Consider the following 9,811-nt stretch of genomic DNA (forward strand, 5'->3'; position numbering starts at 1 on the left):
GGGGAAAAGTCTACAGAACACAGTGAGGAGATACATTTGTTCTGCCTGCATCATAATAGACTTTAGGAAACAAGAGAGATAAATGTAGGGTTCACACGTTGCCTTCCTTGAAGAGGCTTAGTGTAAAGAACACAGCTATGGTGATGGTTTCTGAAGAGTAAACTTCACCGAGTGTAGCCCTGAGAAAGCTTCTGGACGCAGTCCACTTCATGTCTTATTCCAAGTGTGAAATCGAACATATCTCTTTGAACTGAAGTGGGATGAACCAAATATCGTGACATCCCAGAGATTCTTTTGCCCACTGTGGTGTGGGGAAAGCGTGGTAGCATTAGCCTTAGGATGGGCAAGTTACTCTGATTCCTTTTTAACAAAAGCAAACTTCTCACCTGGATTTTCTACAAATATGGGATTTATGAATTATCAGAGACCTCCTAAGAAGATATAAATGCATTCATTCATTTGAGCACTGATGCTGTGCTCTGGGTCAGGCACTGGAAAGACAGAAGTGAGAGGCATAGTCCTTCCAGGCTTTCAGAGGCCTCACAGTGTGGGGAGCTGCGGGACACAGAGGAAATACTGGAAGAGCGGGAGCCTCAGCCATAACAAAAGCTCACAAGTGCACAGCTCACCGATCTTGGAAGGCTGGGGATATTAATGTGTGGCATGCTGTTGTTTCCCAGACGAATTCCCCTAAAATTCTATATTCACCAGTCACAGCATATCTTTTATGCCTCAGAATCCTCCTGCAGGCTTTTGGCCCAGGAGCTATTTTAAACATTTAACAGTGGATCCCGTTGTGACTAAGCACTGCCAAAGTAACAACTGGTATTATGGGGATATTTATAAAAGCGCTTTGTCCTTTCCAAAGGGAGAACTGTTTAGCATTGAAAAAAGAGGTGGTAGCTCTGCTAAGGACTATTCTCTGTGTATCTGCAAATCAAAGAAAGTTTTGATGATGTCTCTGTGCACTCCTAAAATTACAGTTTCTGCAGTTTAACTCTTCACTCCCAGTGCTATCTAAGTCCCGGTGGATAATAGTGGCTCTGCAGGTCTGGACTGCTGTCTACATGAATGACACCCTCAACTGTTGTGCAGGGCACAACTAATCATGGCAGCTTTTCATTGGACAGCTTCGGATGAGAAAGGAGAGACTTCTCTTTCCTCCCCAATTATGGATTAGAATTGATTATAAGTATTGCAGAAATGAGAAGACATTTGTGTCTCTTTCCAGTTACGCAGATCTTCTTACTTTCTCTTGTCTGTTCATCTATGCACTATATATGAAGCACCAGGCCTCTTGGATTTGCATCTGTGTTCTATAGAGGGGAACTTAGGCATAATTTGCCACCTTTTTTTGAGCTTTATCTGCAACATAAAATAATAATGGCTAGCACTTACTGAACTGTTACCATATGTCAGGCAATGTTCCAAATGGTTTATATGTAGTATCTAATTTAATGCAAACACCTCAGTAAGATGGTATTCTTATGAATTTTTCTTCAGGAGAGATAACCAAGGCTTAAACCTTGGGGTCAAAATGTAGCCAGGGTCACCCAGTAATTAATTGCAAAGACTGGGATCTGAACCCAGTTCTATTTGGCTCAGATGCCTGTGAACTTCACTAGGCCACCTGTGTTGATGTATTACAGTGCCCATACAAAATTGATTGCTCATCTAAATTAACAAATTGTCATTCTAGTTTATCATTGTTTTAAAATAGCCATGTTGACACTCAGATCTGCCTTGAGGGATCCGATTCCGTGAACAGGTAGCAACCCCTCCTAGTACTACCTTTGACTTAACCATACAGAATTAAATAATGCTATTAGAAATTTTACTTTATTTAGTGTATTAGGCCATTCTTGGATTACTATAGAGAAATACCTGAGTCTGAGTATTTTGTAAAGGAAAGAGTTTTCATTGGCTCATGGTTCTGCAGGCTGCACAGGAAGCATCTGCTCAGCTGGTAGGAAAGCCTCAGGAAACTGACAGTCATGGCGGAAGGCAAAGGGTGAGCAGGCACATCACCTGGCAGAAGCAGGAGCAAGCAGGAGAGAGGGGGAGAGAGGCGGCGGGGGGAAGGAGAGAAAGAGAGTTGTTGGGAGAAGTGCCACACACTTTTTTTTCTTTTATGAGACGGAGTCTTACTCTGTCACCAGGCTGGAGTGCAGTAGTTCGATCTTGGCTCACTGCAGCCTCTGCCTCCCATGTTCAAGTGATTCTCCAGGTTCAAGTGATTCTCTTGCGTCAGCCTCCTGAGTAGCTGGGATTATAGGTACACACCACCATACCCAGATAATTTTTGAAATTTTAGTAGAGATGGGGTTTCACCATGTTGGCCAGGATGGTCTCCATCTCTTGACCTCATGATCCTCCTGCCTCAGCCTCCCAAAGTGCTGGGATTACAGGGGTGAGCCACTGCACCCAGACCACACACTTTTAAAAGAGCAGCTCTATCAGCTGGGCATGGTGGCGCCTGCCTGTAATCCCAGTGAACCAGGAAGCTAAGGCAGGAGACTTGCTTGAGCCCCAAGAGGTAGAGGTTGCAGTGAGCTGAGATCATGCCACTGCACTCCAGCCTGGGCAACAGATGGATACTCCATCTTAAAAAACAAATTAATACATAAAAATAAAAATGGTCCCAGCACTTCGGGAGGCCGAGGCAGGCAGATCGCAAGGTCAAGAGATCAAGACCATCCTGGCCAACATGGTAGAACCCCATCTCTACTAACAATACAAAAACTAGCTGGGTATGGTGGTGTGTGCCTGTAGTCCCAGCTACTGGGGAGGATGAGGAGGGAGAATCGCTTGAACCTGAGACGCAGAGGTTTCAGTGAGCCGAGATTGCACCACTGCACTGTAGCCTGGCGACAGAGCAAGACTCCATCTCAAAAAAGAAAGAAAGAAAGTAAAAGACCAGATCTCCTGAGAACTCACTATCACAAAGATAACACCAAGCCATGAGGGATCTGCCCTCATGATCCAAACACCTCCCTGAAGGCCCCTTCTCCAGCACTAGGGATTACAATTCAACATGAGATTTTGACAAATATGCAAACTATATCCTTTAAACATTACACTTTTATATTCTAATAAATACCCTCCATTTTTCAAATGAAATTTTAATCAACTGGGTATTTTTTCTCTACTGCTTAGCGTAGTCAGCAATGAATTTCATGCACTTAAAATGCTGTACCTCTGCCTGAGTTATTAATATATTCCAGCAACAGCAGTTACAGAAACTTTTTTCTACCCTCTTTGAATTGTTCCTTCAGTTGGACAGAACACCAGTTGTATTAATAGCAACTTGGGTTTTTTAAAATGAGGGATTAAAAATAACCTAATCAATTGTCTGGGCTGCTTTCCCATGAAGAACAGGTGTTTTAAAGTAATTCAGTCCCTGCCTTTCTCCCTGGAATAAAAGAGGAGATGCAAGCGAGCTTGGGCCTCATGCGTATCTGCAAAGAGCTCCTTGTGGGATCCTGGATGCCCCAACACTGAACTCCGGGCCCACAGCTGCAAGTTCAAGGCCTTTTCCTGGGTTGATTCTGGCATAGTGTGCTGACTGACTCATGTTAGGTTTCATTTTTTACCTTACTTTTTTACTTAATTTTTCCAGTAACTTTTTCGGATTATGAAAGTGACACATATTTGTTATTCAAACTTTTGAAAAATAAAAGCCACAAAGAAGAAAAAGACACTTAGAAAGCCAACCCTTAAAGATGACTGCTATTAACATTTTGGTGCATTTTCTAGTACACATATATGTGTATACTAGAAATAGGTACTAATATGTACTAACATGCATATATTTTTAAAATAGTATGATGGGTACATAGCTTATGTGCTGTTTCATAACTGTATTTCTTATTGCAGCTGCCATAATAAATTACCATGAACTTAGTGGTGTATAAACACACACTTTTTGAAAAATCCTACACAGTTAAGAGGTATAAGTCTTGAAGGGCTAAAATCAAGGTATTGGCAAGGCATTGATTTTTTGGAAGCTCTAGGGGAGAATCCATTTCCTTGTTCACTTGGGTTGTCAGCAGAATCTAGTTTTCCCAGCAGCTGTAGAACCAAGGATCTCGTTTCCTGCTAGAACAACGCGGAGGACCATCCCCAGATTCCAGGGCTGCCCACATCCTGTGGCTCATGGCCACTTTTCCCATCTTTCAAAGCCAGCAACTTTGATATCAAAGCCAACGTGAGAGGATATCGTCACTCTCATGTTGTATCTCTCTCACTGAAGCTAAGAATGTTTTTCAATGTTAAGGATTTAAATTAAATTGAATTAGGTAGGGCCCACCTGGATAATCCAGGCTATACTCCCCATTTAACCATAATCACATCTGCAGTGTTCATTTTGTCATGCAAGGGAACATAGTTACAGGTTCCAGAATAAGGACATGGGTGTTAGTTGAGGAGCCATCATTCTAGCTACCAAAATAACCTTGTGAGCATCCACCTATGAAAGTGGTTCTCAAACTTCAGTGTGCGTAAGACTTGTCTGAGGAGCTGTAGGTTTGGGGTAGGGCCGAGGAATCTTCATTTCAGCAAGCTCCTCCTGTGATCCTGGGGTAGGTGCTCCGTGAATCACACTTAAGAAAGATTGGTCATGACATCCACTGTCCTAGAATGTGCGTTTTAGTCAATACCTAATGCATATCATCTTTCTCTTTTATAAGTCTTTCATAATTTTCTTGGTAATTCTGTATTTGTATGATCTGTGATGATCTCCTTACCATATTGTCCTTGTAGTGCAAAAACCTTGCACATTTATGAGTAATTCTGTGCTTTGGTGTTTAGTATTTTGTGTTTGTTTTTGTTCATTTCCTGGAATGCTGAGGAGCTCTGGGCCTCTGTCCTTTCAAACCTTAAGGAGAGGTTGACAGCATTACTGCTCATCTGCCTGTCACAGGGACTGGCCATGTTCCTTTCCAGCAGCGTGTTTGACCATTGTGTTTCTACCGCTGGAAGCTGGAATGATCACTGCCGATGGCAGAGGATGCATTTTGCCAAGTTCATAACTCACCACAACCCCCTGGGTTCAGCATTTCCACCTGAACAGGAAACTTTCAGTGTTTAATTTACTCCTAAAATAAAAATATTCTGTGCCTAAGAAAAAGGGCTTAGAAAAGCCTTACAGATGGCTTCCAAGGGTATCAAAGGCTTCATGGTGTACAACATTGAATGACTTAAGTAGAAAGGAATAGAGACACAAACATCTTCCTTCAATTACTCAGTTTCAAAACTGGAAAAACATTTGGCAAAAAGTTTGCATTTTCTCATAGCTGGGGTTTGGAAAATAACGGTAAGCTATTCAAAGAGTATCATCCGACCATGCAAGCATGCTTAGGAACCAGAGTCTGCCAGACTCTATTACTTGCCTTTCTTAAGAAATCATTTACTTTAAGAAAGAGCTTGGCATTCCCATCATAAAGAATTATTTATTTATTTATTTAAAGTTGCAGCAAAATGCTAGTTCTGTTAGAATCTTGGAAATTAAAGTACATGAATTTTTTTTTTTTTTTTTTTTTGAGACGAGTTTCTCTCTTTTTTTCCCCGCGCTAGTGTGATGGCGCGATCTTTGCTCACCGCAACCTCCGCCTCCTGGGTTCAGGCAATTCTCCTGCCTCAGCCTCCTGAGTAGCTGGGATTACAGGCACGCGCCACCATGCCCAGCTAATGTTTTGTGTTTTTAGTAGAGACGGGGTTTCACCATGTTGACCAGGATGGTCTCGATCTCTTGACCTCGTGATCCACCCGCCTCGGCCTCCCAAAGTGCTGGGATTACAGGCGTGAGCCACGGCGCCCAGCCAAGTACATAAATTTTTAAAAGTCCAGATCTTTAGGATTTTATAATGAAATACCTTGTATGCTTTCTTCGTTCTGCTACAGATTGAGATTTTAGTTTCGAAGACAGGAATTGATAGCACGAAAGGCAACGTAGCTGAGACATTTTACCTTTTATGAAGCAATGAATCTGTTTACAGGAGCAATCAGCAGGCAGCTACTGTGAAATTAGTGACTGGCATAAGCTATGGAGGCCAAAGGGGGCTAATGAGAGGCTGGAAGCCAGTCCAGAGGGACAGACACCATGGAAGATTTCACTCTCTGAGCAGATACTGAAGAGAATCACCTGGAAATAGACTGTATCGTATCTAAAGAAGGTTGAGCTTTCTTCCCCCTTTGTTTGCTACAAATAAACTATTCCAGGGCCCAGTTTGCCCAAAGAGAAATAGACCATACATGTATATATTTGCATGTGTGGGTTGTGGAGAAGTAAACAAGAGAAAATCTGGGTGGAAGAACTCTCTGACAGATGACGCTTGACAGTCCTTCCAGCACTTTCAAAATGTATTTAAAACAAGTTCTGGAATGTAATAATAAACACTGTCACCTTACTTCTGCCCTTTGGAGACACTAAATGGAAGACGGAAGTTTGGAAAACAGAGGCAGAGAAGGAGAGAAGAAGAAATTCTACAAAGGTCCAAGTCAAAGAAAGCAATGACAACTCATTAAAAAGTAGTCACAACTATGCCAAGTGCCAGAGAACAGAGGGAGCCCCAGGAACTCTGTCAGTGAGAATGTAACATGCGTTTGGAAAATAGCCTGGCAGCATCTCATAAAGTTGAACATACACTTATATGACCCAGTGATGCCACTTTTGGGTCTTTACCCAAGAGAAATGAAAGTGTGTCAAAAGACTTCTACGTGAATATTCACAGCAGTTTTATTCATCACAGTTAAAAACTAGAAACAGCCCAAAGAGTTCATCAATCGATGAACAGATTTTTTATAATATTCATACAATGAATACTGCTTAGCAATAAGACGAAAGTGTACTATGGATAATACATGCAACTAAATGAATGAATCTCAAACACGTTCTGTTGCGCAAAGGAGGCCAGACATAAAAGACTAACTGTGGCATGTTTCCATTTAAATAAAGCTCTAGAAAAGACTCATCTCATCTACAGCAGATGTGCTAGTGGTTATCGAGCTGGAGGTGAAGGTGGGGATTGACTAGGAAAGGTCACAAAGGAGCCTGTTTGCGTGGTGGAAAGTTTTTACATCGTGATTTAGTTGTAGTTACCAGAGTATAGACATTTATCAAAACTCACCAAACTGTACACCAGAGTGTGTTGTTATATGTAAACTGTGCCTCAGTAAAGTTGATGTAAAAATGTAGTTACAGAAAAGATGATAGTATGGTTCAGAACCACTTCACTGCATTCCAAGTAATTATGGCAAAAAGTGAAAATACTTCAGAGTGGTTTTAAGAAGTACAAATACAAGGCTGATTGCTTTGCCATCGGTGAATGAGTTGTTAGACGCTGAAATCCCTGTAAGGAAATTCCCTCCACTTGTCAGGGGATGTAAACACACACACACACACACACACACACACACACACACACACACGTTCAAAGGAGATTAGGAAAGTGAGAATTACTTTGTCCTTATTTCTACATCTATTGGCTCTTCCAGGAACACGGTATTCTAGGATAAAAATGTAGTCCTTGCCTATCAAGGGCAAGCAGTGTAGCAAAAGCCTCAATGATCTTAGCAAGGACTCACAGCAGCATGGGATTTGTTAACAATAATGGTGGCAATAACAGCAACCTTTTACTGAGAGCTTACCCCGTGTCAGGCTTTGAGCTGTGATTGACATTCTACCTCATTTAATCTTCACAACAGTTTTACAACCTGGGAACGCTTACCTCCCTATTTTACAGAAGGAAACTGAGGCTCAGAGGTTTTAAGTAACCTACCCAAGACTACACAGTGAATGACAGCGAAGGGCAGAGTTCGAGTTTGCTCGTTGCCATCAAGTAGCCCACAGCAGCCCCATATTTAGTCTTTTATGCAGTATTGATGATGAGGTGTTTGACTTGAAGGTTTAAGAAAATGTTACCGTTTGTCCAGCCTGCTCAGACCCCCCTCAAATTCCAAGCTAAACAGAAGTGTAGATTTCTTCCCGAACAAGTGGAAGTGCTATTGTTACCTTTGTCCAGATTCTCCTGTTTTTCTGGACAATAGGCTAAGCTCTTTGCATTTCCATACCCTGACTTTCTTTCACCCTGGGAGGCTGCAGAGCTGAATGATATTCTTAGATTTGTGTCTGTCATCTTGTCACTCATGAGTCCTAAGTCTTCCTGGCAAGGCTCCTGCCGGGCTATTTCAGGAAACAAAAATTCATTACACACATCCTTATCGATTTCCCCTCTCCTTTGCTTATTATTGAAATGCTTTTCCTTCCAACTCTTGAAGAAATTGTGTTGCAATTACTGGAAGCTTTGCTCACCCCAGCAGCTCGCCCCTGGGCCGGAGGACTTTGCTGAGGCTCCTGGGAGGTGGGGCAGAGGCAGCATCTCTCTGCTTGGTCCTGGCAGAGTGAGGCAGTTTATTGTCTCTTTCTAAAGTGGCCCCTGGGGGTGCGACTTAGTAGATAAACACTGGAGCTGTTTCTAGCGATCAGCTGTGCCTCCTGGTTTCTTCAGTCTCCTTTCTGAGGAGTTTCGGGTATAAATGCTGCAATGAATATCCAACCGCCCAGCTTTGATGGCTAGCTCAGGAATATTTGACTTATCTGCAGAGCCAAAAGAAGAAACTAATTTTTATTGGATGAATAAAAATTTCACAGAAAATATTGTTATTGAGTACCTACTATGTGCTAGGTTCTGGAATGTATGTGAACAAGGCAGCTATGGTCTGTGCTCTCATGGATTTTATAGTCTAGTGAGGGATATAAACAACAACAATAAGAGTAAATGAAGTAAAAATGCAAACTAATAACATAATTACAATTGCAAGAGATGCGGTGTCAACAGTAGGTTTCTGACATAGATAAAAATAGTCGGGTATTACGCAGTATCACGTGTCACATGCAGTATCGTGAATCTGACAAAACACTCAAGAAGTGGATATTCATCCTGAGCTTAGGGACATTCAGTAGCTTGTTCCCGGTGACAGAGAGCCGGATGCAAGGCTGGGTCTGTCTGACTGCAAGGCTAGTGCTTTCTTTCTGCTGTGTCCTAAGGCACATGGAGACCCCCAAGGTCACTGGGGAGTGTAGTTGGTTGAGTTTCCAGGCTGTGGTCAGCTCTCGGTGTGGTGTAGTGCCCCTATCCTGTCTGCAAGCTCTCTGCCTGATAGAAGAAAAAAGAAATGTCAGTTTTCACCATCAATTAATGGTGGGCTTGGTATGATGTGTTCCCTGGGGAACGCCTCATACTATTCGTTAGTCATCTATACAAGGCCAGGTCTTGGTTTTGCGTGGGTGAGTTTTACATGGCGGTACATTTTGGCAGGAGATGGTCCCTCTGCTCTGAGGGATGCTGTTCTGGACCACAGCCATGTGCCCTCTAGGTTTCAATGCAGCCCATCTCTCCCTCTGCTTGGCCTGCATCTTATGTGTTCATGGTTATTCACATTTCTGCTCAGGCCTCTGCCTGACGTTGGTGCCTCCAGCCCCTTCCCTCAGGTGGCGATGTGAACAGAAGCCACCCCTGCTGAAGAGACAGCAGTTGGGGTTGTAGGCTCACCCAGGGGGTGTCTTGGAGGGCACAGTGAGGAAGGGGCTGCAGGGAGGCAGTGCTCCAGGAGCCCAGTTCTCAGAGCCGTAGCCTGGAAAGGAAGAATAAAAGCTGGGAGCAGGCTGGGAAATATACCTGAGGGCAGGTGAAGCCCCCCTCCTGAGTGTGTACACTCAGCCCGGGCCAGGGCAAGGATGGAGGGGTGTGAGAGTGGGAGCCCATAGGCGTGGGGAGTGTCGTCACCAGTCTGCCAAGACAGTGATGCAGCC

The sequence above is a fragment of the Sapajus apella genome, unplaced genomic scaffold (genome assembly GCF_009761245.1).
Source record: "Sapajus apella isolate SASKATOON/1434 unplaced genomic scaffold, GSC_monkey_1.0 scaffold74, whole genome shotgun sequence".
NCBI lineage: Eukaryota > Metazoa > Chordata > Mammalia > Primates > Cebidae > Sapajus > Sapajus apella.